The 25023-nt window shown below is 53.5% G+C and overlaps 1 protein-coding gene across 1 annotated transcript in view; it reads left to right on the top strand.

Annotated features, from left to right (window-relative positions):
• The window catches only part of ERI3 (ERI1 exoribonuclease family member 3), a 134801-nt gene that overhangs the window by 70765 nt on the left and 39013 nt on the right, over nt 1-25023 (top strand). The gene's annotated exons all lie outside the window — the stretch shown is intronic.

Here is a 25023-nt window from a genome sequence, read left to right as displayed (position 1 = left end):
CTGCTCAGTGGCTCACACCAAAACCAGCATTAAACAACTGAAGCCAAAATCAAGCTGTGGAAGGGAATCGTCCGTTCGTAGCTTCATCTGCTGTCATCATCGTGCTGTGGAGAGCCCAGTGCCTGCAGCTGAACTTCTGCCAATCTTTCGTCTATTTGGGTCTGAGTTTTGCTTGACATGGCTGAGCTGCTGGGAGGATTGCAGTGCAGATGGGGTGGAGAAGAGGCTGGGGCAACCCGTCAGCATGGCCAGCACAGGGCTTCATGGCACATCGTTGTGGGCTGTAAGGGCTCAGCTGCCTCTTTTACTTGGCAGCTGTAAAGGGACTTTATTACCAGGCAGTGCTAATTACATTTAAAACAACACTATACTTGGACCTATCCAAACGCCAGTCTAACTTGGCACGAAGTTTTGCCATTCATCTTAGCAAATGGCATTTCTGAAGAGCTGCTTAAAGCGGTGGCTGGCTGGCAGGGAGGTTTCTCGTCGAGTGTTAGTGCTTGGGAGGCAGATACACTTGACAAGCAGAAGGACTTGACTTTTTCCCCTTCCGTGTACAAGCACTATGTATTATTCAAGGTCTTCTTAAGTCAATGCTGGGTTATTAATAGGTCGCTTCTCTGCATGTTAAATTTGCCTACTAATTTCGAGGCTCTGGAAGAGGACTGCGGCTATGAGCTTGCACAGTGTTTTCCCTCCATGAGTCTCCATACACCCATGTGTGTGATCTGGGGCTGCTGCATCCCCTTGCCTTGGATTCAGATGATGTGTTGCTGCTCATGCACCAGCCACACAGGGAGGTGAGCTCCAGGTTATTGACTTAATGTTCCCATTTGAAGGTAGTCACTGATGGTGGCGGGGAGCAAGGGCAGGGCAATAAAAGCCTTGCCAAACCTTGAGGGGCCAGGCAAGACCCCAACAAGCCACTTCCTAAGGACTAGGGATACTACAGTCCCACGTGACACTAGAGAGAGATACAGCGGTGTCCAGGGCTGGGGCAGGCATTGTGCACAGCCCAGGAGGAGGTTACTCCACGAGATAGGTGCTACCCACCTCCCCTTGGCTCCCGCTCGGTTTGCAGGCTGATGTAATGAGTTATATGCAGCCAGTTTGGAGACAGCCTCTGCGTCTCAGGGCTTTTCCTCCCCTGTCCCCCAGCCAGGCCTCCATGCTCCTGTCTCCTCTCCCTCCATGAGCCCTGGTGGTGCTGCCTACGGTAGGCGAGGCACGTGGGCCCGCAGTGCCTGCACGTTCCAGGAATCACGTCAGCTGTCATTACTTACATTACCTTGATTGGGAACAGTCAGTTATGTCACCGTCCATCATTGTGTCTCTCCTGGGAGACGCTGAGGAAGGAGGAGAGGAGCAGGAATTATAGAGCGCCTCTGCGGTGCTCCGCCAATCCCACCGCTCCGTTGGCTGAACATCTGTCATCAGACAGCTTGAAGAGAAGGTGCTTTGTCTGATGGATCTTCCCGTTGTAGCTCCACAGGGAGGAGCCTTCTGCAACACCAGGACTGCCCCGAGGGAAGAGCACTGGGGGCTTTTGTGGAGTTTAACGTGAAGGGAATGATGCTGCTGCCTGGAAAGCTCTGTGAGGAACCGCAGGAGAGCCTGCCGGGCGGCTGGGGCTGCGGGCTGCACTCTCCTGGCTGAAGGCTGCTTTGGAGCCAGGTGGAGTTACCAAAACTGTCTCTGGTCTGAATGAGGCAGAGCTCGGACTTGCACGTTGTCCCTGCGTGTGGCTGCGGAGGATTCCTGGCCATGTCTCAGGTGGGGGTTCATCCTCCCTTTGGCCGGGAGCTCCGGATTCTCCTAATGAGAATGAGATTTGGCAGTTGATTAAGGAAACTTATTTCTAATGGAAAATGATCTGGAAAGTTCCCAGCCCTCTCTGCCCCGATTGATTTGGGACTCTGGCTCCAGATCTAGCAGCGAGTCTCTTTGGCTGGGGTCCCCCTCACAGGCTGAGGGACAACACGTGGCAGTAGCTGTGTCCATCTGGGTGGCAGAGCCCATGGTGCCACAAGTGGTGGGGAGGATGGTTTGTCTGTCTAGCCCCTCGTGAACAAATTTGTGCCTAAACTCAAGGTGGGTTTGAGAGGATAAGGAGGATCATCAGCTCCATGGCCATAGCTGGGAGGTAGTCCGTGGTTGTGAGTCCAGGTTCCATAAGGCTTGTGTGACCATGTCAGTCACGGCTAAAAGCGAGAACAGTTCAAGAAGCCCAAGTTGCCTGTCAGGACACACTGGGAGGTGGGGAAGGCAGTAGTACCTGCCTCCTTGGGTTTCCTGCTATGTGCGTGTTGGTCCTGGCACTGTGACTTTGGGAGAATCATTACCTGTTAAGAACAGTACTCATGTTTTAATTTCTGTTAGCTGAGAGGGAGTGAGGGTAGTTTGGCAGCATCTGGACCTCATCAAGTCCCAGGAGGTGGATGTTCAACCCAGCTGGGACCTGGCAGTGCCTCTCCAGAGATCAGGCAGCTGGAGGGGAGGAAAGCCAGGGCAGGAGAGGGCTGTACCCAGAGACTGAAGTGGGGAAGAGAAGAAGTTTCATAGTTCTGCACATTTCTCCTTGGAGTGGCTCCATCAAAGGCAAGAAGATGGTTCAAAGGGAGATCTTAAAACACAGAGAGGAGCCGGCTAGTGCCAGCAGCGGTGCCTGGGCACTGGGTGTGCATGTGGTAGGTCGTGGGCAGCTGAAGCAGCCTGGTCTCAGCCACGGCTGTGCAAGGCATCTTGTGCAAGTACAGCCAGGAAGGTCTGACCTGTAATCCATCCTGTCACTTAAAAACCTTGCACTATACAGAAGTGATGTTTTATGTGAGCCAGGGGCATCGCTGCTGTTACTCTTGGCTGAGTGTGAAGGGCTCTTGCTGTCCCCAGCTTTAGGTGTGGGCTTTGTTGTGCTGGATGGCCCAGGTGCGTGGAGCTTGCTAAGCAAAGAAAAGATTGCAGAGGGTACGTGGAGCAGAGGAGAGTTGTTCTGGAGGAAGGGTGGGTTTTCGTGCTGGGGGGATAGCTAGTGAAGTGAGTAAATACGTGCTATAAACATGTTCAGACCATCCCTGCGTGAAGAACCCAGCACAGCCTTTTTGAGTAAATAGAAAGAGAGCCTGGGTTCAGTTCATATGTCTGTTTTCTTTTCTTTTATTCTTCTGGTCAACTGTGGCTGTAGATAAGAGTTTTCTATTTGAAGTTCAGAAGGGAAGGGAAATCCATTGTTAGAAGAGGAGACTTTCTTTTTGCTTGATATCTATCTCTCTCCAGCGACACAGCGGAGAAGGAAAAGATTTGCTATGATAAAGGTAGCTTTTAAAAAAAAAAGGCACATTGAGTGTTGCTTTTCTCTGTACTTCAAAGCCTGGAGTAATATGGAACAGTGTAAAAGAAGAGAGGAAAAAAAACAACCTAGCCCAGCCTCTGCACGGGGGCTGTGGTTGCAGAGCCATAATAGAGCACCATTCTGGACAGAAAACCAGCGCTCTGCCCCAGCCGTTTGTCTGGGCTTGGCATGGTATTAGTCGGTGTGCACAGCACCTGCCAGGAGTCCACGGGTGATGGGCTCGAAGGGGGTTGCTCGTTGTGGGGGAGCAGAGGAAACGTTTTGCAGGTGTGCATTGTATGGAAGGACTGAACCAAAGGAAGTCACTTGCTGGAAGGAAAATCAGGCAAGTCTGGAAGCAGGGTGGGAAAAAATGTGCCAATAAACATTTAATTATTAAAATAACTCGGAGATTGCATGGAGTGTTCAATACGGTGTGGCAGAGTGAAAAAGCTGCACAGCGTGGCTCCAGTGAAGGCAGTGGCTGGGAAATGGCTAAACGTCTCCATCCATGTGCCCCAGAGCCAGTGGGGCTGGCTTCCTGGGGCCCTGGGCTGTAGGATCAGCTCTCCCTGGGCTGTAGGATCAGCTCTCCCTGGGCTATAGGATCAGCTTTCCCTGAAGCTCAGATTTTTCCAAACAAACCAGAGCAGAGGAGTGCTGCGGAGGGGGTGCCTGTGGCTGCCACCCCCTTGCTTGGAGCAGGCACGGCTGAGCTCTGTGAGCAGTCGGGGGGCTCCAGCCTCCACGATTGCCAGCGGGACCTGGGTGGCCCAAATGCAGGTCCAGGCTGTGCAGCACGGGCAGGGATGGGAGCTCCCTGCCAGGGTACAAGGCAGCGGGCAGAGAGGTGCAGCCCGGGGAGCTGGGGCTTGTGAGACGCCCATTGCAGTACATCTGTGTGCACGCAGGCTTCTCCTTTCCTCGGGCCCCATGGTGCCCTCCAGCCAGACTGATGGCGTGGGACCCCACATCTGCTCTGCTGCCATCACGGTTTTGGTCTTTATCCCCATCCCAAGCTCAAAGCATGGTCCTGGCTTCTGGGACAGCCCTTGCTGTGCCAACCCGAGGGTGCTGCTGCTCTGGCAGCGTGTCTTGGGCTCGCTGAGCTGCTGGGGCCCCCCTGGAGCACACACTGGCAGAGACCCCCCTGTTCCCCTCCGAGAAGCTGGTGCAAGTAAAGGAGAGAGCAAGCGTGTGCTGGAGGCTTTGCCTCTGCCGGAGTCTGGGTAGGAGCAGGACGAGAAACCAACAAACTCATTTTCAGCGCTGACCTGAGCCGAGGCTGGAAGTGAAAAGATTTCCAGCAAACCTGGGCTGGTCAGGTTGCTAACGAGCCTTTCCTTTGAGCAATGTTTTACATTCTTTAAAGATCGCAGGGAGCTCTTGGGGAGAATCTGCTAAAGTAAATGGCAGAGTCAAGTGTGCCGGCTCCTTTCTTTCCCTTTTCTTTTCCTTTTTTTTTTTTTCCTTTCCCCTTTCTTGGTTCTCTTTATTATGTGGAGTTGCTCTGGCTCTTTCTCTCACTTCTGTTTCTCCTTTTGTTCTCTCTTTGTCTATTTATCACACTGTGAAGGTTGAAAGAGATGTTATTAATCTGGGAGAATGAAGGCAGGATTAGTGGTATGAATCGGATTTTGAGAGCTGTAATGATAGAAAGACTCGCTCTGCTGGCGGGCTGCGTGAGTTTGATAAATGGGGAGCACTCCAAACTGACTCGCGCCTTCCTCGGCACTGCTCGCTCTGCCCGCTGGGGCGTGCCATGCTCTCAGATCTGCCAGCCATCCCGCACCGCTCCTACCTGAACCAGAGCAAAAAGCCAAGGGTAAATCAGAGACAAATATCTCCCATTGCACTTAAAGAGATCATTTCTTTCAACATCTTTTTCAAACAGAGTCCTGTCAAGTTCTTGGACAGCCTTGGGTGGAGGTAGCATCTTTCCTTGGAGTACGGCTCGGAGCCGCGGCCGTGCGTTATTGTCTCCTGCCGTGGCTTTGCAGAGAGCAGCGGGGAGTCAGCGTGGCTGCAGCAGACCTCCCATCCGGCGAGGCACAAAGCAGCAGGATCATCTCTGTAGGGCTGCACCCTGCTGCGTTTGCCTCCTGAGGATTGCACCGGGCTTCAAAGCCCCGTGGGGCTGGGAGAAGACAGGGGATGTTTCATCAAAAGTCACTTTGGGGTCTTTGCCCTGAAATCTCCTGAATGAGGGGTCCTGCCCTTGCATAACCTGAGCCAGATCTCCTGTTATCAAACTTAGCGGGGGCAAAGCAGGCTCTGGAGACAGCCAGGCAGAGCAACAGCTCCCAGTTATGGGGCAAAGCAGGACTGTCTGGACCAGCATCTTTAGTGAGTAGGGTCCTTTCCTGGGATCACCCCACTGCATGCTCACCCACTTGAACCCTTCCTCATCCCCACCATTGGGTGTGTGGTGGTCCACGCTGTACCCTACAGAGCCAGAAAAGCTAGGGACAGACTCGTAGGTGTAGGGTACGTTGCACTTTGAAGCTGGTTCATGAGCACAGAGCTCACTGCCCTGTTGCGGTTGTGCCACCAGGCATTCATACATGGGGATTGTGCCCTTGTCCTAAGGCCCTCATGGTGGTCCTTACCCCAGCCTGTGCTGGCTTCTGCTGTGGACATTTTGGGCTCACTGCTTGCTGTCATGGCTAGGTTTGGGTCTTGTGGTCCAGCCCAGGAGTGTGCAGTTCCTGAAGTGAGATGTGGTTGCGGGAAGGCCATGTGCAACGTGTTGAGAGGTTTGGGTGCTTCAGTGGCCCTTGCCCCAGGGGCTGTGGGCATGGACTTGACCCTACAGCCCGTCCAGGGGAGCACTGAGTGTGGTGGTGGGTGCAGGACCACCTGCCACCGCAAGGTTTCCATCTCACCCGCGTTGAGCAGAAGCTTATCGCTCGGTACAGGAGGGGGAGCAGTGGTCTGCGGGAGGGGGAGTCAGACCACGGGCAGCCCAGAGTTGTCAATGTCCCTTTAACTACGAGGTAATGGACTCCCCCACGCTCAGGCTGAGCTCTCCTCCTGCTTTTGCAGGAACGGTAATGATTGTCAAGGTAGAGCTAATGAGACGTGCACATCTTTAAAGGATCGTGGCTTCCGAGACAAAATTAAAAGAAAAAAAAAGAAGGAAGGGATGAGGGAAGGAGAGAAAGTCCAACTGCACTGCCTTGGTCAGTGAGGCGTCCGTCTATCCGTCCTGCCTGCCCCTTGGCGGGATCACCCCTAAATGACTAGCAGGGTCTCTTTGCTGGCTACTGAAACTCCCATTTGGCCCTGGAGCCTCCTTGTCTCCCTGAGCACCCCCAGAGCCCCTCTGCAGGCTCCAGTCCGCAGGGCAAGGGAGCAGGACACCGCAGGGCGTGCGAGAGCGTGGCAGGCAGCGCCTTTGCTGGACAGGCAGCAGGAGGGCAGGCAGTCCAGCTGCTGTATGCCACAGCTCTGGGGACAGCGGAGCTGGAAAGCGGAACAGGAGGAAGGCATGCAAGGAGATGAAGGACAAGGATGTCCTGTCCCAGGTCAGTTGAAGATGTAGGGATGATGGTGCTGTCAATCCTGGCTGGCTCATCCCACTCTCCATCCCTTGCTCCCAGGTCTGGGATGCTGCACTTGGCACTTCCAGGCGTACATAAAGGTGCTGTCTGGATGCTGGGGAGTTAATGATCCCCCCCAAATGCCTGTCCCACAGGGGGAAGGAAGAGGTGGCTCCCCTTTGGTGTTGGGAAATGCCCTGTGGGCATTCATGGTGGCAGGAGAGGCTGTGTGGACCAGGCTGAGATGGGATCCGACCCTTTGGGAAGAGCTGGTGGGGGAGCTGGGACGTTGTGTGCGGTGCGTGGTGTGACTGCCTGCACACACGTTTCCTCTCGTTCTCACTATTTCAACTTCACAGGTTGAATTGGTTCAGAGCAGCCAAACTAAATGAGGAGAGAAACGATCAGTCAAATATTTCTGAAATCCTGCCTTTAAGAGCTAAGTGCTTGGCTGGAACTTTAAGGCAGGTAATGAGGCTCACTTCAGATCAGCTTGTGATGTGGAAACTGCTAGATTGACCAGGCTGCAACTGGAAGAAAGCTCTGTCACAGCTAGGGACGGTGCGGCACGGGACTCCTTGTGCACTCTGCGCCAGCCTGCTGCCCCGCGTGACTCCCTGCTGCCTGCACCTGTCTTCGCCTTCATCCTGCAAGGAGTAAAATACAGCAGGGGGCTGGAGGGAGCAGCCCGCTTGCACGAAGCTGGGTGACTCCCTTCTGCATAGGAGGATGTGTGTGTCAGCCAGTGCTTTGGAGTCCGGCCCCAGTTCGCTCCGGGCATACAGGTGAGAGCTTGGGGCGGAGGCGGCGGCCCAAAGGACACGTGTCCCTCCAAAGGATTCTCACTGGTTTTCAGTTTTAAACTAACAGATTTGTTTTGCTGCAAAGATCAGTGTGATTTCAAGCCTTGAGGTGGTTCCATGAGGTGGGGTGCTCTCTTAGCTTCGTCTCTAGCTGGTGCAAGGGGAGAAGGAAAATAATGTCATTCCTCCAGCAGCCTGGTAAGGACGTGTTGGTAGGATTGGTCCTTCCTTTTCAAGACACCGCCCTTCCCTCTGCAGTCGGGCACCAGCAGTGCTTTTCTGCAGCAGGATGGCACCTTTGCAAGGCGCTTGTCAGAGCAGAGGGGTTGATTTGCTGGAGGAAAAGTGACAGTGCAGGAGCAGCAGAGGAGAAGAGAGCAACGCTGGGTGAGATGGGATGTGTCAAGTGTCTCTTTCCAGCTCCAAAATACTCACTTCTTCTTTAATCTGGGACTGGGGAAGAATCTGGTCTTACCTGGCTGTTCTGCACAATGTTGCTCATGCAAAACTTCTGTGCCCTTGCTACTTGTCATGCCATGTCCACCTGGCAGCGACTCGCCATCCCGCTCTCCTCTGGACCTCTCCTGGGCAGGAGATGGGGACCCTCTGAGCTTTCTACTTTATATCCAGGTTTTTTAGGCCTTCTGTTGTTAATTATTGAGATGTAATAATGTGATTAGTGGACTATTAAAAAAATCGCTGATATGATTACCATGGATTTAATATCACATGATATATCATTACATTGTTACATGGTGACAGATGTAATTGAAATACACTTATTGGAGCCTGGGGTCGTGTTTCATTCAATCACAGCAGCACCTCTGGGGGGCAGAGCAGAAATGGCTAAAAAAAAAAAAAAATAAAAAGGCATCAGGATTGGAAATTGTAATGAAAACAAAGAAACTTGCAGCCTGTTCAAGTCTGGGGCAACTGCTGGCTTGGCTTTTTCTCCATAGGAATTTAGAAAGGTGTAAGCCGGGAGCGCTGTCTTGTGGATCAGCTGGAGGAGATAGGTCAGACCAGTTGAAATTGTCTGCTGAGGGGACGAGCAGGAGGACTTCTGTTACAGACCTGGGAGTGTTCAAGGCCAGGTTGGAAGGGGCCTTGAACAACCTGGTCTGGTGGAAGGTGTCTCTGCCCATGGCAGAGGGATTGGAACTAGATGATCTTTAAGGTCCCTTCCAACCCAAACTAGTCTGTGATTCTCTGACCTGTACCCAGAAGGCTTCCAGCCATCTTGCATCACACCAGCCTGGGTGCTATGAACACTGTATCACTGACCTGCCAGCCCCTCTTAGCTCCTTCTTAAAAGGCAGGTGGACCCAAAGATGGTACCCATTGTGCTGTGGGAAAGGCAGCCAGCCGCTCCCCACCTCCTGCCTAATTCTGCCTTTTTTGGAGCCAGGGATCGCTCATCTGCCTGCGTTTGGCTCAGGCCGTGCCACAGAGGACCAGGAGGCAGTGGTGAGCTTGCCTGCAGGACTGCGACCCAGGTCCTGTTTCCTTCCATGTCAGTGAGAAGAGGTGACATCTGTCTCTGCCGCGTTATCCTCGGGAGGATCTGTACGTGGGCAGCTGGGGTGAGGAGAGGAGCAGCTATCACATACACTTTGCAGAGGCAGCCAGCTAAACCGGAGCCTGGGCAGGGAAGGGACTCTGCTCTCGCTGCCCGTCAGGCTGGGGCAAAGCTTGGGCTAGAGAAACGTGCCTGCAGGAGAAGCACGAAGACACTACCTGCTGCTGGCACAAACGTGCTACTGGTCCTTCTCAACATGGTGGTGAACAAGAAGCTGGTGGTGAACACGGAGGTCTCCTTTTCCTCCATCTACTCCCCTTCCAGGGAAACAACTGCCACCCACCCTCCCAGTCCCCCCCAAGGCAAGTGATAGTTTGGGGTGTTGCCCTGAGCAGGATGGGGCTGTGGCAAGACCTCAGAGATACAGCATGACATGCTTAATGTGCATTAATTGCTCTGATCGTCACCAAGTGCTAAGTCTCTTTCTCCTGTAAAGGTGGCCAGCGAGGGGATGTGGCCTCCCTGAGCTGTGATTAGGACTCGGGTATGCCTGTCCTCAACCCTACTGCAGGTCCCCAGGGTTATGTTATCCCTGCGAGATGGTGCGTAGGTGAATTTGAAACTGAAGGTGCTGGGTTTAGTCTCAACCTCGTCCAAAAAGAAAGGAAGGAAGAGGAATTTGTGGATGGATTGAAGGCGACTTTTCCAACCAAGAGGGGAATGGCAGTGTGGTGAGCTTGAGACATCTGGATGTTTGCATAATGATGCACCGGCATCTGGCCCTGCGTCGCTAGCTCGGCATTCACACGTTCGGCGCGGCGTCACCCCCCGCTCCAACGCGTCTGTCCCAGGAGCTGGGTTACAACCCTTGCTGATGCTTGAGGGGTCATTTCTATTTCAGGCTTTTGATTCTGTGTCCTCCGTCCTAAGAGTGCTCCCGCCCCCCTTCTGTGGAGCCAGCGTGCCCCCCTGGAAATTTTCAGCATTCCCATTATAAGCCCTTGTTTTGCTGGGAGCTGTGGAAATTCATTTCCAGCTGGTGTGGGAGCGCTCTGGCTGGGAAGGCTCTGGCAAGCATCTTTCTTTCGAGGTTAAAAACATAATTTCAGTCTGACCTCTGAGTTTCGGAGCTTTTGTTGGTTTTCTCCACCCCCAGATGGTTTTTGTGTATGATTTTAAAATAGCCTTCTTCTCTTGGTTGAAGCTAGCTGATGCGTCCGCTTCTCATTTGAGGATTGTTGTGTTTTATTAATGCTGTTATTATTCCATTACTGTCATTGTGCTCTTTTATAGCAAATAGCTTAATTTAGTTGAGATACACAGATGCTGAGAGTTTAAGTGAAATCTTCAGCACTTGGTATGCTGGGCACTGAGCAGATATTCCCGAAGCACTTTGGTATAAACCTTTCACTTAAAAACAAATCAGCTGCTGGGGGAGTGCTGGGTGGCAGGAGTTTGGAAGGGGGGAGAAGGGGTGGGGAAGTACCTGTTCAGCACCCTAGGGAGGACCTCATAGTCAAACATGACTATCGGTGCTCAGGAATAAAGCTCCCACTGAGGGTTTCACCCCCAGGATGGACTGTGATGGGGCCTTCTTCCCTACAGATGCTGCAGGACAGGGGAAATTACACCACCACCATTGCTGGGTTGCTTTGGGTTGGGAGGGCAGAGAATTTTCTGCAGCTGGAGCTGCATGGCTTCTGGCAGAGGTGGGGACTGGTCGTGGTGTCACCCCGGAGCAGAAGATACAGTGCCATTGAAAACAAATTAATCTGGTTGAAGAGCAACATGGCTGCTGGAAAACTGGACTGTGCTGTAAGTAGTTGTTGGGTTAGAGGAGAGGGGTTGAGAAATAGTGTTGGTGACAAGATGACTTAGGGGCCAAGGGTCCTGTTGTTAGAAATTACTTGGGTGCTTATGCCTCTCAGGAGGTTGGTGCAATCAAGGCTCCAAAGTACCTTGGCTGCTTTTGAAATTTTACCTCTTATTGTTGACAGATGTTCATCTGAAATGGATGCTTCTTGCTTGGTGCCTCTGGGCATTCATTAATACTAGTGATAACAATTCCAGATCGTCTCCTACACCTCTTTCCCTGCCTCCATCCCTTAAAAATTACAAAGGTAAAGCCAAAACCCTGTTAATGCTGTGTTGTTTGTGCACTTAACTCTTACTGTGTTGGCAAAACCTGCTGATCTTGGTGCTATCAGTGCCAAAATTACTCCGTGTGGGGCAGGGAAAGCGAAGAAGGGAGTAAAGTAAAATGGAGCAAGCAGGTGCCATGGAGGTGGAGACGGCGCTGATGGTGATGTCAGCTCGAGGGAAGGTGTCCTTTCCACCTGGCTGTGGCAGGGAGGGAGCGGGGTCCCTGCCAGATGGTCCTTCGGGGACCAGCCCTGTGCCTTCCCCCTCTCCCACCCACAGCTCTAGGACACCCTAGTCTCCCTGGGGAGGGCTTTCCCCCTCTCTCAAGTCCCTCAGGGGCAACCTCTTTGGGGTGCAACTGGCAAAGACTTGCTTACCCCCCTTTTCCTGTGGCCAAGTGAGGGGAGCAGCTCCCCGTGGTATGAGGACGGGTCAGGGAGGAGGAGCACGCTGCCCCACACTGCCTGTCCCCGGTGTGCGCTCATCGTAGCTTGGGGGTCCGTGGGAAGTTGTCAGGATCATTTTTATCTCCCTGCTTTGAGGCAGCTTTGTGGCTTTATCTGGCTTTCGAGGCGACCAGGGTAGCTAACAACATGCACGGAGCATCCTCTGCAGAGGAGGCCCGGCGCCCGGTTTTGCTAGAGGTCTGCTTTACCACTTATGAGAAACGAGTTAACCTCCCTTTGATCTCGGTTCATGGCTAACCCTTTAACAAAGTCCGGGATGTGCAAGGAAATCAATACTCAAGGCATTGAATTTAACACCAGCCATCAACTCAAGCGTAACACACACGCTGACTGACTCCGATTACAAGGAGCGGGCTGGTTTGAAGCTCGTTTGCCAGCTCTCTGGGGTGGTGCGGGGCAGCAGCGGGGAGGGCAGGCACGCTTGCACGCCTTGCTGTCACTCGGGGGGGAGCGAGAGGGACCTGGCGTGCTCTGCCATGTCCTCCCGATCGGCTCTGCCTCCCGATGCCCCTTGTCTCTCTCCTTACGCCTCTGATTTGCAACCCCGGCAGCTGTTCCCCGACACAGGAGCAGAGAGCTCGGATGCTGTGCGCAGTCGCTGAACGCCTGTTTGTGTACACACATAATTGCTCTTTGCTGGTGAGGAGCTGTGGCAGGGCTTGAGGCAGGGCGGGTTCTGCTGAGCCGGACAAAGAAGGTACTGCAAGTTAAAAATCGGAAAAAGAAAATGCTGCAGGCGGGAAAGGTTGAGTGTCTGGTCAAGGAGGCAGCCGTGTCATTTCTCCAGCTCCAGTCTTCCCCACAGAAATCTAATTAGATCAGTGGAAAGCTAATTGGGACATCTTGTTCCATACCAGCCATTCGCTCTTTGCTGGCACATTGGCAGGAGGCAGCGGGTGGGCTACCTGGCACGGCTCTGTGGCCGGGAAAGCCAGGCAGTACGTGGCCAAGCACTTTCTAGGCAGACCATGAACCTCCTCGTCACATTCCAGCCCTCTGCTGCAGACCAGCTCCCCACTGGGGGGTGGCTTTTCTTCTCACTTGCTCTTCTTGTTTCCATCAGCTGTAGCCGGTGCTAAGATAGCACACATAGGTTAGGGACAGGTTCACGGGACAGCTGAAGGATGCTGGGAGGGATGACATGAGCGTTACATGACCCCATGTCTCTGTCCTTGTGCTGTGACTGCGTGGGGGCCATCCCTCTTCTCTTTATGCTCAGTAATAACTCTGTTGGGCATGTTCTCCTGGGACCTGCTCCTCAGGTCTCACGTCATCAGCAGGCAGCAACTAGGCAAATCCTGACTGGCAGGGAAGGGCCAGCCGAGCCGCTGAATCCAGCCCTCGGCAGGGGCAAGGCAATGATGCCTCCTTCTCCAGAGAGTGGGGCCTGAGGGCATCCATGTGCCTGGGTGTCACAGCCCTCCCCAGCGCCTTACTACAGGCTCAGCTAAAAGCCATAAGCAGAGAGTGTCCCAGCTTGCCCAGTGAGGGGACCCTGGCTGGCTGGCTGCAAGAGAGGGTGGTCGCTGCCTGTGTCCTTGCGGGAGCCCAGCCTGGCTGGCAGTCGGTGAGCCTGGTGGCACCAAAGAGCCATGGAGGTGCGTTTCACTCCCCTGGGAGATGTGAGTTGAGGCCTTGGGGACCCGAAGCCCTTAATTTTCTATCATCTGTGTCATGATCTCCCCTGTGACCTTCTCAGCACCATAGCACAGTGCTGGTCCTCTCTTGCCAGTCCAGGTAGCCAGTCCTGCTCCCCACTCCTGCCCCTCCTGCCTGGCCGTAGCTGCTGCAGTTCATCCTCCCATGCCTCCTTTAATAACCTCTTCTCAGGACCTTGCCACGTCCTCCTCTTGAGTCCCTTTATTCTCTGCTTTCCTGACCCGTCTCCAAATCAATTCTCTTGCAGTGTACTGCCTGGTCCCTCAGACCACCGCCTTCTGTTTGCTCTTCCATGGAAATGAGGGACCCTCAATTTTGCCGCCCGCTGCCCCAGCAGGCTGTGCTGGCTGGGCCTGCGTGCATTGCCCGCTTGCCTGGTCTTTGCATCCATCAGAGCTCTTAGAGTCACCTCTGCTTTAGCCCCCTCAGTCTTAACCCTGACCTGAGTCAACAATCGTGAGGAAGAGCTGCTGCTTAGATGATCCAGTGTAAGCTCTAGCTTTGATTAGACAGGTATCATCCCCAGGCACCGGCGCGGCAGCGCCTCGTTAACTTTCCTTGGTGTTCCCTCGCTGCAGCCATGAGAGCCTCCGACGCAGGCAAGGGACGCGGCTGCTGCCCTCGTAATCTTTATTGATCTTTTCCCTCATGCCTCGTGCATTGTATTCTCTTGCCTTTCTCTTGCTCTTCCAGCTACCTCTCCTCTGAGTGGCCTTGCATCTTGTGGGAGTGCTGAGAAACTCAGTTTTATTCGATTCTTGCAGAGCAGTAACACTCAGTGGCCCCCACAGCTCTGTTGGGTTCATGCTGTGCCAAATACGAAAGACTGGGTTTTGCTCCTGAGAGTCTGCTGTCTGTGAGGAGGAAGTAAGAGGGAGCAGGGCACATGTTTCCATGCCCCTCTGGTCTGTCCTATGTGGGCCCGTTTCTCTACATCATGCCAGAGGTGAGTTTGGAGTCTGTCCCAGGAAGGCAAGATGGACATGAGAGTGTGGAAGGAGTTGTAGGATGTGATCAGAGGGAGAGACGTATGTGATAAAACGTTCAGGCAAATGAATAGAAGCGGTGAGAAGGTCCTGCAGGATCACCCTCTGATTTCTTTCCCATCCCTCAGGGCCTGGGTTTCAAGAACAGATCATGAAACTGAGATGTGAACCTGCTGGTCACCCAGCATCCTTCCCTCGCTGCCAGCCTGCAAGCATGTAGCCTTGAGAATGCCAGGGAGCGAAAACCAGAGGGTTGAGCTGCCTTGTCTCGCACCTGCAACAAGAACAGACCTGCAGTCGCACAGCACCTCCCCTATGCTTTTCTCTTGGTAACCTGTCTGTGGGTCTCTGCCCTTGGCAGTCCCCCTCCTCCCCCTGCCCGGTGTGTTTGGGCACAGCAGCCGAACCATTGCCGGACATGTCCCTTCTGAAAATGTCCAGAGCACTGTGTGCTGAGACATGCCACGCATGGGGCAAAGGAGCGGTGTGTCTGCTCTGGACAAACGGCTTTGTTTTGCACTGGAAAAACTGGAGTCAAAATGTCACATCAGTGTTTCGCACGGGAATAGATTGCTCCTTTCCAGAGAGCAGCATTTCTGACACTGGGTTTTACTTCGCGATTCTCAAGCAGAACTGTTCCCACACAGTGAAACGAGACAATATTTGGGCTTTTCCATCCGGGTTTAGGATGAAAGGCAATGTCAGAGCATCGGTGTTGCAGTGGGGTGGACATGGTTTCCCAGCCCGTTACAGCAGAGCACGCTCTCTGCCAGGAGGTGAGGATGAGTCCCGGGGATGTGCTGCTTCTGCTGCCAGCACGTTTGATCCAGCCCGGCTCTTTCAAGGTGTGTGGAAATGAGCCACAATCTCATCATTCCTGTGGAGGCTTCTCAGAGGAGATAGCGGAAGGGTCACAGCGCCTCTGGAAATCTCCCTTCAGGCGATGTGCCGTTGCATTTCATAGCAGACAGACAGAATAACCTTTAGGGCATGGTAAGAGGCAGCGTTTTGAACTCCGAGCTCGGGAGCTCATTTCTCTGACACATCCTCTGTGTCCCTGCCACTTCCTGCATCCCCCTGAAGTACCTTTGTCCTAAGCCATCACTTCCTTAGCTGGAATTAAAAAAAAAGCTGGGGAGTTGGTCCTTTGTGTGCCGGCCACGCAGAAACCAACCTCCCCTGCAGGAACGCGTCCAGACCCTCTGCCGTGGCCAATTTTGCCTTCATTTGAGCCGCTCTCAGCCTGCGTGGAGGTGTGGGCTGCCCCACCGAGCCAGCCCCCGGCAGCAGCATGGCTCCCCTGCCCTCTCTCGCCTTCCCCACATCGAAGCCTCCCTGCAGAGATGCGGTACTTGAGTCCTGAGCTGGGGTTTTTTTCCCCCAGATTTATCTGATGCAGTTGTGGGGAGATGAGTGGGCTGCAGCTGAGCGAACTGGGGCACGTGCAGGCTGGCACGGGCTGCCCATACAAACCGGGGGCTCCCACGGCAGCTCCGCGCCGTGTGTTACCGGCTGTGCCGCACTGGGCGGAAAGCGCTGGCTCTCCCTCCTCCCCTCTCTGGAGTAAATAATGGTACTTTTTATTTAGCTATTATTTCCCAGTGGCAGATATCTCCTCGGCTGTCTGTTTAACTATCTTTATCTCGCCCTCCTTCTCTGTTTGATACAGTTATAGATAAACAGATAGCTACCTTAGTAAATAACATGTTTTTAAGAGACCAGTGGTATGGTTAACATAGTGCAGCAGCTGTTGATTTGTCTTTCACTGTTGTTTTTTTTTTTCTTAAGGAAATGCTTTAAATAAGGGATACTTCATCTATTAAAAAAAAATACACTTGTAGCAGCTGCTAAGCCCATCCATAATCCTGCTTTACGTTGTATTTGTGATGGGACTGACAGTGCATGGAGGAGCCTGATTATACACAATTCCATTTTAGCAAGCCCTGCGATGTAATTTCACAGGGCGATCAGTGTTTGAATGTAATAGCAGCCTGTGCTAAGGTGTCAGAATATTAAAGGCGCTAATGGAAAAGCTCCCTGGTACACAAGGGGGACAGCATTACAGGAGACGTCGCAGATGGCTGGGCACTAAACTAATGGGGCAGGATCCAAGAAGGGAAAAAAAACCTAGAGAAGGGAGAGCTCACGGGAGCACGGGCACCTGCTTCCCTCTCACACGGAAATTAAACAGCGAGCGAGGGAGAGGCGAGCGTGTGCGTGTGTAAAAATAGAAATTGAGGGGGGGAAATACCCCCTTCGGAAGGGCTTGAAGCTTTTGACAGCAAGCGCGGTGCCAGCTTTGCTTGGGAAAGGTGTAGGGTTAGATTAAAGGGGTGCGTGTCAGGGGGAGCATGGGGCACATCTGAGCATCGCAGCCATCGTTCACGGCCCTGGAAAGAGAAGAAGGGGGTGATCGGTGGATACTGTTGCCTACCCTCATGTAATAAGGCAAAACTGCAGCTCTCTTTGGTGGTAGTTACTCTCCAGCTAAATCCCAGGAGGGCGAGATGTATCCACCTCACTGCTGCCCCAACAGCTCAGCTCTGCAGCGTGGTGCATCTGTTGGGGCCCCGACCTGCCGTTTTCTGTCCTGGTGTATGCAGGGGCTGACGGTGGGTCTGATTTCGGGGCAGTGCAAGTATTTGCCTGTTTTCCAGCACCATTGGAGGCATCTTCCCCTTTCCCCTGAACGCCCAGCTTCCCCAGGAGCAGCCAGAATCGGACTGGTCCATTCTTGTCAGTGTGGAGAGGCAACCGTGGCTGCGGTCAATCAGCCGTGAAGTGTGTTTGTGGGTTTTCCTTGGTGTCATACCCAGCTTCCCCGCTCTGCCGGCCACAGTGCTGTGGTGGGGAAAGGCTTAGTGCTGCTTTACTGCTTGAATTGGCCCCGCAGGGGCTGGGGTGGTCCCCGGGGGATGGCACCACAGGACATGAGCCCGTCCTTCCCAGGGCTGGAGGGGTCATTCAGCCATGTGTAGGTACTCCCTGGTAGCTGTCTGCCATGTCGTCTGTGTCTCTGCCTTTCAGGCACTAATCGGGAGCTGCTTGTGTATCTCAGCGTTGGGAGCTGATTGCGTACATCAGCATATCGCAGCCTGGGTCTCGGCCACCCTGCAGTGCAGCCAGCAACGCCGGGACACTGTGAGAAGGCAGCCCTGTTCAAAGAGACATGACCTGCGGCTAAGGGCAGGGCCACTTGTCCTGGACTGGGAAAGGTTCTGGGCATGTGTCCTCCAGCCCCTTGTCTGCGCAGCAGCCCCTGGGCTCCTGCTGCGATGCTCTGCTCAGCCGCCTGGCCCCGAGCCCAGACCTCCCAGTCCTGCCAGCAGCTCCCATCCTTGAGCTGCTTTCTTGGCAGTTTATGGCTCTGCTTGTCCCCTCTCGTGAGCCAGCGCTGGCTTGTGCGCTCCCCAGCTCTATTTCCCGACCCCGCAGGGACCCAGACCTGTAGCTTTGTTTTGCTTGCGACCAAACCCAGGGCTTGGACCCAGGTCTCCATGGCATTAACCTAGTGTGTCGCCAGCCGCAGAGCACACAGCAGTCGAGAACATTTTATCCAGGATAATCCCTAGCCTGGGAGCAAGGCAGAGACTGTTCTTGTTCAAACACAGGGAAATGTGAAGCCTAAACCGCTTGGCACTTTGACACTCCGGAGTCAGGCACACCGGCGTGTTTCTATTGCAGCCTAAGCCAGGGCACGTGCTAATCCTGTGCGGCGGCAGGGCCACCTCCCCGCTGCCCGACGGGGCCGCAACGTCCAAACGCACCCTGGAGAGGGGCTGTTGGTGTCTGCAGGGCCTATCCTGCCCCTCCTGAAGTTAAGAGGAGTTTTGGCAATGAATTTGCCCAGCTGAGTTGGGGTATTGCCGGGACATGGGCAGGCTGAGGCTGCTCAGATGCATGTCTGAGTAGGCAGAAGGGCCAGGCATGAGGTCATTGCGTGCCTCAGTTTCCCTTTTGCAGTGCTCCTATGGACAGAGGTCTGATGGCATGGGCTGCTTATTTTAATAACGAGAAAGCACTTAGAGTTATGCTGCATCATCCGCATACTTATCTGACACCTTGCTGCCTTCCCTTGAGCTTGACCTGTCCTCCTCCCATGGACTGGGGCCACCTCGCCTCTGCAAAGCACTTCCCAAAGGTGGGCAGAGCCAGGCAGCTCCTGTGTGCCCTGTGCTCACCTTTCAAAAACAGACCGTTCATCTTTTTGTTTAATTTACTGCTTGACGTGAGGCGTAAAGATGTGGCTGTTTTAACAAGCAGCTTTGCAAGTGGACTGAAGTGGACACCAGCTGGGCTTGCCAAAGGTTGCTCGGCAAGGCCAGGTAGGGCTGGCAAGGTGGTTTGTGTGCCAAGGGCTCGCTGCTCGTCCAGGACATGGGGGAAGCTGGCTGTGTGGCACTGTTCTCTGAAAAACCTTTAAGTGCCGTTGTGTGAAGAGGGCAGAGCACCAGGCAGGGTCCAGCACCTTTTCAGCAACGTGGAAGGGTTGTACCCAAATCCTCCCACCGCAGGCTGCTGGCAATGGCAGGGCTTTCCAAGGGCAGCACCTACTTCCACCTAAGTGGGGCCAGACCCATTCGTGGTGTCCCCACATTCAATGTGTTGGCCCCTCTCCTTCCCCCCACGGCTCTCGGGGGGGGGTTGTGCTCCGGAGAGGCACATTCTCTGGGAAAGGGCACCGCTTGCGTCTTCTCCTGTGTCCTTCCATGTCCAAACCCCAGCCAAACCACCTCGTGCTCGATGGCACTGCAGATTTATTTGGCAGAGGACAAACGCCCTCTGCTCTCATCACCGCCACCCCTTAATTATTAGCACAAGATGTTTAATCCGAGGTTTCGTCGGGTGCCACGTTGGGCAGAAGTTGTTTTCATGCGCCCGGTGCCAGTCACAAGTGTTCGGGGAGCTCGGTGCACCGAGAAAAAATAATTAAACCTGAATGGTGTTAATGCTGTACCTGGTCAGTCTGGAGGCCCCTCTTGCCGCCGCGTTTGTAAAAATTAAATGCCTCTTATTAGCGGTGCAGCAGAGATCTGTAATACGCGTGGACAGAAAGGCAGGGATGGATGGAGTTGGTGTCAGGGCAGCAATTGCTTATCATGCCTTATCTGGGAATATGAAACTGTATTGCATGACATCCAGAGGCAGGCTGAATAGATATGCCAATTCATCTCGAGCCCGGGCTTTGACAAGCTAGACTGCCCTTGTTGAAAGGCATCAGTCAAACAAGAGCTGCTGGCTGCTTTTCCCTTTCTTATACTTTCTCTCACTCCCTCTCCCTCTCTTGCCGCCTTCCCTCCCTCCGCCTTTTTTTTTCTAAGCTTTTTCCACACAAAATTGAAAAGCTTTGGAAATAATAATAATAAAAGCCCCCCAAACTAATACCGTTTTAAGTACACCCCGCCCTCCCTGCCCAAATGGGATTGATAAGGAACCCCAGTGTATGAAGGCATGTTTAGATAACATTGAGAATATTATAGCGAGTGAGAGAAAGTAGGGGGAAAAGCTTCCTGCCGCGTCTAAGCCGGGAAAGGCGACGGCACCCTGGCTAATACGAGTGTTTAATATTTGATGTGTTGGGATAAAGCAGGATCACCTTCGAATTGAATTGAGTGTCAGAATGAGAATCTATTACTGAAATTCTTGTGTGATTTGACAGCAAAGCAGATGATGTTATTCTTCACTAGTTACTGCAATCTTCTCCCCTACATCACTTAAATATTTTTTTCTTTGCTTGAGTAAACACACATTATCCTTTTTTTTCCCCACCCCCCTTTGCTTTTTTCTCGCCCTCTTTTATACTTATTTTTTTATTTTTTTTTCTTAAATCAAACCTGCCTTTTGCAGGGCTGATGGAGTAGATTGTTATTTCTTTATTTGTCCTATTAAATGGAATTCCTGATCGTTTAATCCTGCTTTTGTAAGTGATTTAAAAATACTTGAAAAGCTGTGAATGCGGCAGCACTTCTGACTAAACTGCTTTAAAGGGCCACGTTACACCTAGGTTTAGCTCCTGCCTCCCGACAGCCAGCGAGGGCAGCGGGCTCCAGCGCTGCCGGGGCTGAGCCATCCTGGGCTCCGTGCCTCTGCCCTCCCAGGCGAGCTTTCCTCCGCACCTTCCCCACGGCTCCGTTGTCAGCCGAGGCTTGGCAAGCTGCTTATTCATTACCTGCCTCTTCTTTAATTGCGTTCAGCCCCGATCCAGCAGCCTTGCTACTAAGTGATTTGGCGGTGGAGTCAGGCCCTCAGTGGTGTTAAATTTGCCTTGTGTCGTGCAGGTATGTTTGCGTGGCGAGAAATCCCAGCGAGAAATGTCCACCTCCCATCCCTGAGGTGGCGTGCAATTAAAATGGGATGTCAAGGGACCACCCCGGTGTCCTGGGTGCTAGTCAGCGGTGGCCTCCAAGGCACCCCCAGCCCCAAAACCTTACGGTTACTGCGTGGCAATGAAAACATTTTAAGCTGTGTTTAAAAGCCCACTTAGTTGTAGACATGACCTCTTTTTTTTCTTCCCACCATACAAAGTAATATAAAACCTTGACACCTCATCATGGCAGCAGCGCAATGAGGGGAGTTAGAGGGAAATGCTTGTTTTGGGCGGACGCGGCGCACAGTTGACATGACAAGAGGAGGAAGATGCTTTCGCTGTCGCAAAGTCATTTTCTCCATTGCGAAGATGTCAGGGGGGTCGGCTCCACTCGGCAGGCTGCTGTGCCCAGCCTGGTCCTGGGGTAGCACAGCCAGCACCCGCCGCTCGCTGAAGCTGAGGGCAGCTGGGGAGATCTCTCGGACGCTTTCTATCTGTTTTAAAACATGTTTTTCTCAGGCATCTTTTTGAAATTCTTAATGGAAGCTTTCAGTAAAAACCACCATTTTTTTTAATTCCTTAGTACCCACCCTTCAGCATGTTCTCAAACCACTGAGCCCCTTTGCTCCTGGGAGGATTCTTTCTAAAAGGAAATATTTTCTCCCTGCCTGAAAGTGTCCGTATTAATATTAAAATTACAATTAGCGGGTGAAACATCTAAAACCTCTTGATGGGACATGGAAAAACGACGGGGTTGCCGGGCTGGGCAGGGCAGGAGGGGGCTCTGTGCCGGTCCTGGCAGTTCTCACTGCCGTGGTTAGTGGACACACTTGTGCTGTTGCGCAGCACAGAGCCCCTCTTCCCTCCTGCCCTTCAGCTAAAGCACCCAGGGCAGCGCAACGCCGGCAGCTTTAGAGGGGGGCAGAGGGGCTGGGGCTGGCCGAGCAGGTCACGGCATCGACACGTGTGGAAAGGACGGGGCTGGCTCTGTCGGCGTCGGTAGCAGAGCTCCGGCAGCTCCGTGAGGACCAGCCCCGTCCCTCCCTGTGCGCGCAGGAAGGATTTGTGGGGCTCCCCGTGTAAGTGAGCATCTTGACCTCTGCGCAGGTGCCCTGTTTGCATGATGCGGGACGTTAAATCTTGCCTTAATGTGACTGCCGAACACCAGTTTTTGTGAAGTGTGCCGGGCACTTCCCCATAAATAAATGATGGAGCATTATTCAGTCCACTTAGATCAATACATCAGCTTGACAAGTTCCAGTTCTGGGAATTTTCTGACCCCCTGGAACATCTTCTCTGCATCTGTGCTGCTTGTAAACCACGATGTGTAGCCCAAACAAGCTCCAGGCAGCGGGGCACCAGGACCCAGCTGTGTTGGCGCTGCCGCCTTGCCAGCCCCATGGCAAACTCTGTGCCAAACTGGGCAGCATTTTTACAAGAACTGGACAATTCCTACCTGTGTTCTTCCCCCTGCAAGCAGTGCCATGGCACTGCCCAGCGTTGCTGGTGTGCCCTCCGTGTGCTCCTGTCCCAGCACAGAGGACCATCTTTGACCCTCAGCGCTACTAGAAGTGGTCCACGGAGCTCTTGTTTCAAGCTCTTTGCAAACTGAGGCAGGTGCATCATGGCCACCAGGAAGTTTTGTGACGCAGTGCAACAGGAGGATGGTTTCAGACCCTTTGTGCTTTATTATAAAGCCAGCCCCCGATGCTGTGATTCTGCACACTCAGCATCTCCCTGCCCCAGGCTGCCGTACCCCGTGTTCTATCCCCTGGTAGCTCCCCACCTCTGTTTTTTGGATTTTCTGCAGGTTATGTGAGGTACAAGTTACCTAAGGACCTACCTCTCCATACTGGCACTTTTAACAGGGTGTGGATTATCTGTGGTGCTGCCTCTGTGCATGGAAACACAGTATGTTCCTAATCTCCTGCTACTGTTAGCTCCCATTTATCACAGGAGTGTCTGCTTACCTTTGATTCGAGATCCTTACATCAGGGACCCGGGGCGGTATTTGGCTGTGAACTGCTGCGTATGCCTATGGGATTGTATAAGTAAATAAATATAATTAATAATCATCTGACTTCAGAGCAGCATTGGCAGGGAGGTAAATGTAGCCTTCATAGAATTACAAACAAAATCAGGAAAAAAGGGAGACCTTTGAAGGAGCTGGTGTGAGTGGAAATAGTTGTGTTCCAGCTGCTTGAAAATTATTCTGCAAACTTCGTTTGAGTGGTTTTTAGCAGATCAGAGGCATAGAGTTTATCTCTAAATCAGAATTTTGACCAAAGCCATTTAAAAATAGCTTTTTGTAAGAGATGCCTGCATTTTTTATCAATTAAAATGCAGATGAAAATAAATGCCACGGGGTCCTGGCTTTACTTCCCTGTCTGCAACACCAGGATTGAACCAGAGGGAGGGACAAATTAGTGTGATTTCCTTGCAAAAGGGGTTTCATGGCATTTTTTTAAATCCGGCGGCTGTGGCGAGCCGGTGCCCGCGGCCAGCCTGGCGTGCTGGGGAGCCCTGCGTTGGGGAGCCTCCGGCACTTTCTGCCTTGCTTTAACAGTCAGAAGAAGAACTTTCCTGTTTAAAGATTAAACGTTGTCTTTAAATATTAAACAGCAAAGCTCCTCACTTTTGATTGCGTGGCTGCTGCCAGCAGGCGGCTCAGAATTGCCAATTTTAATTAAAAAACTTTATTTTCCACCACAGCCCAGTGATGGCTCCTCCTCCCAGCTGGGGCCGGCTGGCCTCTCCCCTGCCCTGCCTTCACCTCTGCCTCTCTGCCCGCATTTCCCTCTGCCTGCAGCAAAGCGATGGTTCCTGCCAGCCCCGACAGTGTGAGCGACTTCATCTGGGACTGATCAATGCCCCTGGCACTTCCTTCCAAAACCCCAGGAAAAACAATTAAAACCCAATCGATCCTGCAGGCAGCTTTGAATATGCATAAATGCACACTTGACCTTCAGTGGTCAGGCCAACTTCCACCCCAGCTGCTTAGCTAGTTTGCTCAGGTAGCGTGGCTGTACCGAATGACCTTGATCAGGAAAGCAGAACGCGATGCAGAGATGTGCCCGGTGCTCGTCCCGGGGCCAGGGCACACGCCAACCCCTGCTGAAGCTGCTGCTGCAGGGCCAAGAAGGCAGGCTGGGGTTGGCACCAGTGCCCAGCTGGCAGGAGCTTTACAGAGCTGTCCCCATGGCTTTCCCGGGATCCTGCCAGCCTCCCCTGTGCTCTCTCAGTTGCTCCTGGCCGGGGTCTGAGGGATGTGTCTGGGCTGGGAAGGCAGCCTGCGATACGGGAGCTCAGAGCCTGCTGTGACCTGGGGCAGGGACAGCCCTGCTCCCTCCTCATCCCATGTATCCTCCCCCAAAGCATGTGGGGACTCCCCTTCCCCAGGGATGCCTCCCACTGCCAGTGACCCCGGGCCTGGGCCCGCTGGTGCTGAGCGTGGGGACCTTCCCGTGCTGTGCCTGGGCTTGCTTTTTGGGATGGAGCCCAGGAGAGGGAGCCACACATGGAGCCACTGCCGCCGTCACCCAGCGCCACCCAGCAGGTGGTTGGCAGGGTCCCATCCTGCACCCCGACCCCCAGCTCCCCCCGGCCCCACGGCCAGCCAGCCTGCATCCCGGCCACAGCCATGAAGATACCAGAGCATGTTTGTTGAAGGCAAAGGAAACCTCCCCATTGTGTACACAAAGTGTAATTTCAGTGAATTATGCATAGACTTAATTAGGAGTTTTAATTGCTAATCATCTCCCAACAGGATTAGCAATGCTGTCTGTTAATTATCTGTGGAGCCCTCTGTTTTGCTAAGGCAGGAGTAACAAAGCAGCGTGAATGGTTACGTAGGCCAGTAATAAATTAACTCCCCCAAGCCCCGTAGCTCCCAGGGGGCTGCCGGTGGTGGGGGACGCACGGGGCCCGGCCCTGCCCACGCTGGGCAGAGCAGCAGGTAGTGGGGACAGAGGGGCTGGCAGCAGGTCCCCGTGGCAGGCAGGTGGGTGGTGGGCTGGTGGGGGGCACTGCCCAGCTCCGCTCGCCCAGTTTGGCCCCATTCCTGCTGCAGAGAGCATCTACCCCAGCATTCCCAGTGCGCCGAGGGTGTCGGCGATGCTCTGCCGTGCCGTGGCCACGGTTAGCGATGATCCCCGCTGCAGGAGGGAGATAGGGGCTGCTGGATTGACCTGATCTCATCTGGGGACAATGGCCCTCACAGCAGCAGAGATAGTGCCGGCATGAGCGGCGCTAAGCCCGCGCGCCCTTCTTA

Source organism: Nyctibius grandis, chromosome 8 (genome assembly GCF_013368605.1).
Source record: "Nyctibius grandis isolate bNycGra1 chromosome 8, bNycGra1.pri, whole genome shotgun sequence".
Taxonomy (NCBI): Eukaryota; Metazoa; Chordata; class Aves; order Nyctibiiformes; family Nyctibiidae; genus Nyctibius; species Nyctibius grandis.
This window is presented reverse-complemented; position numbering and strand designations above follow the sequence as displayed.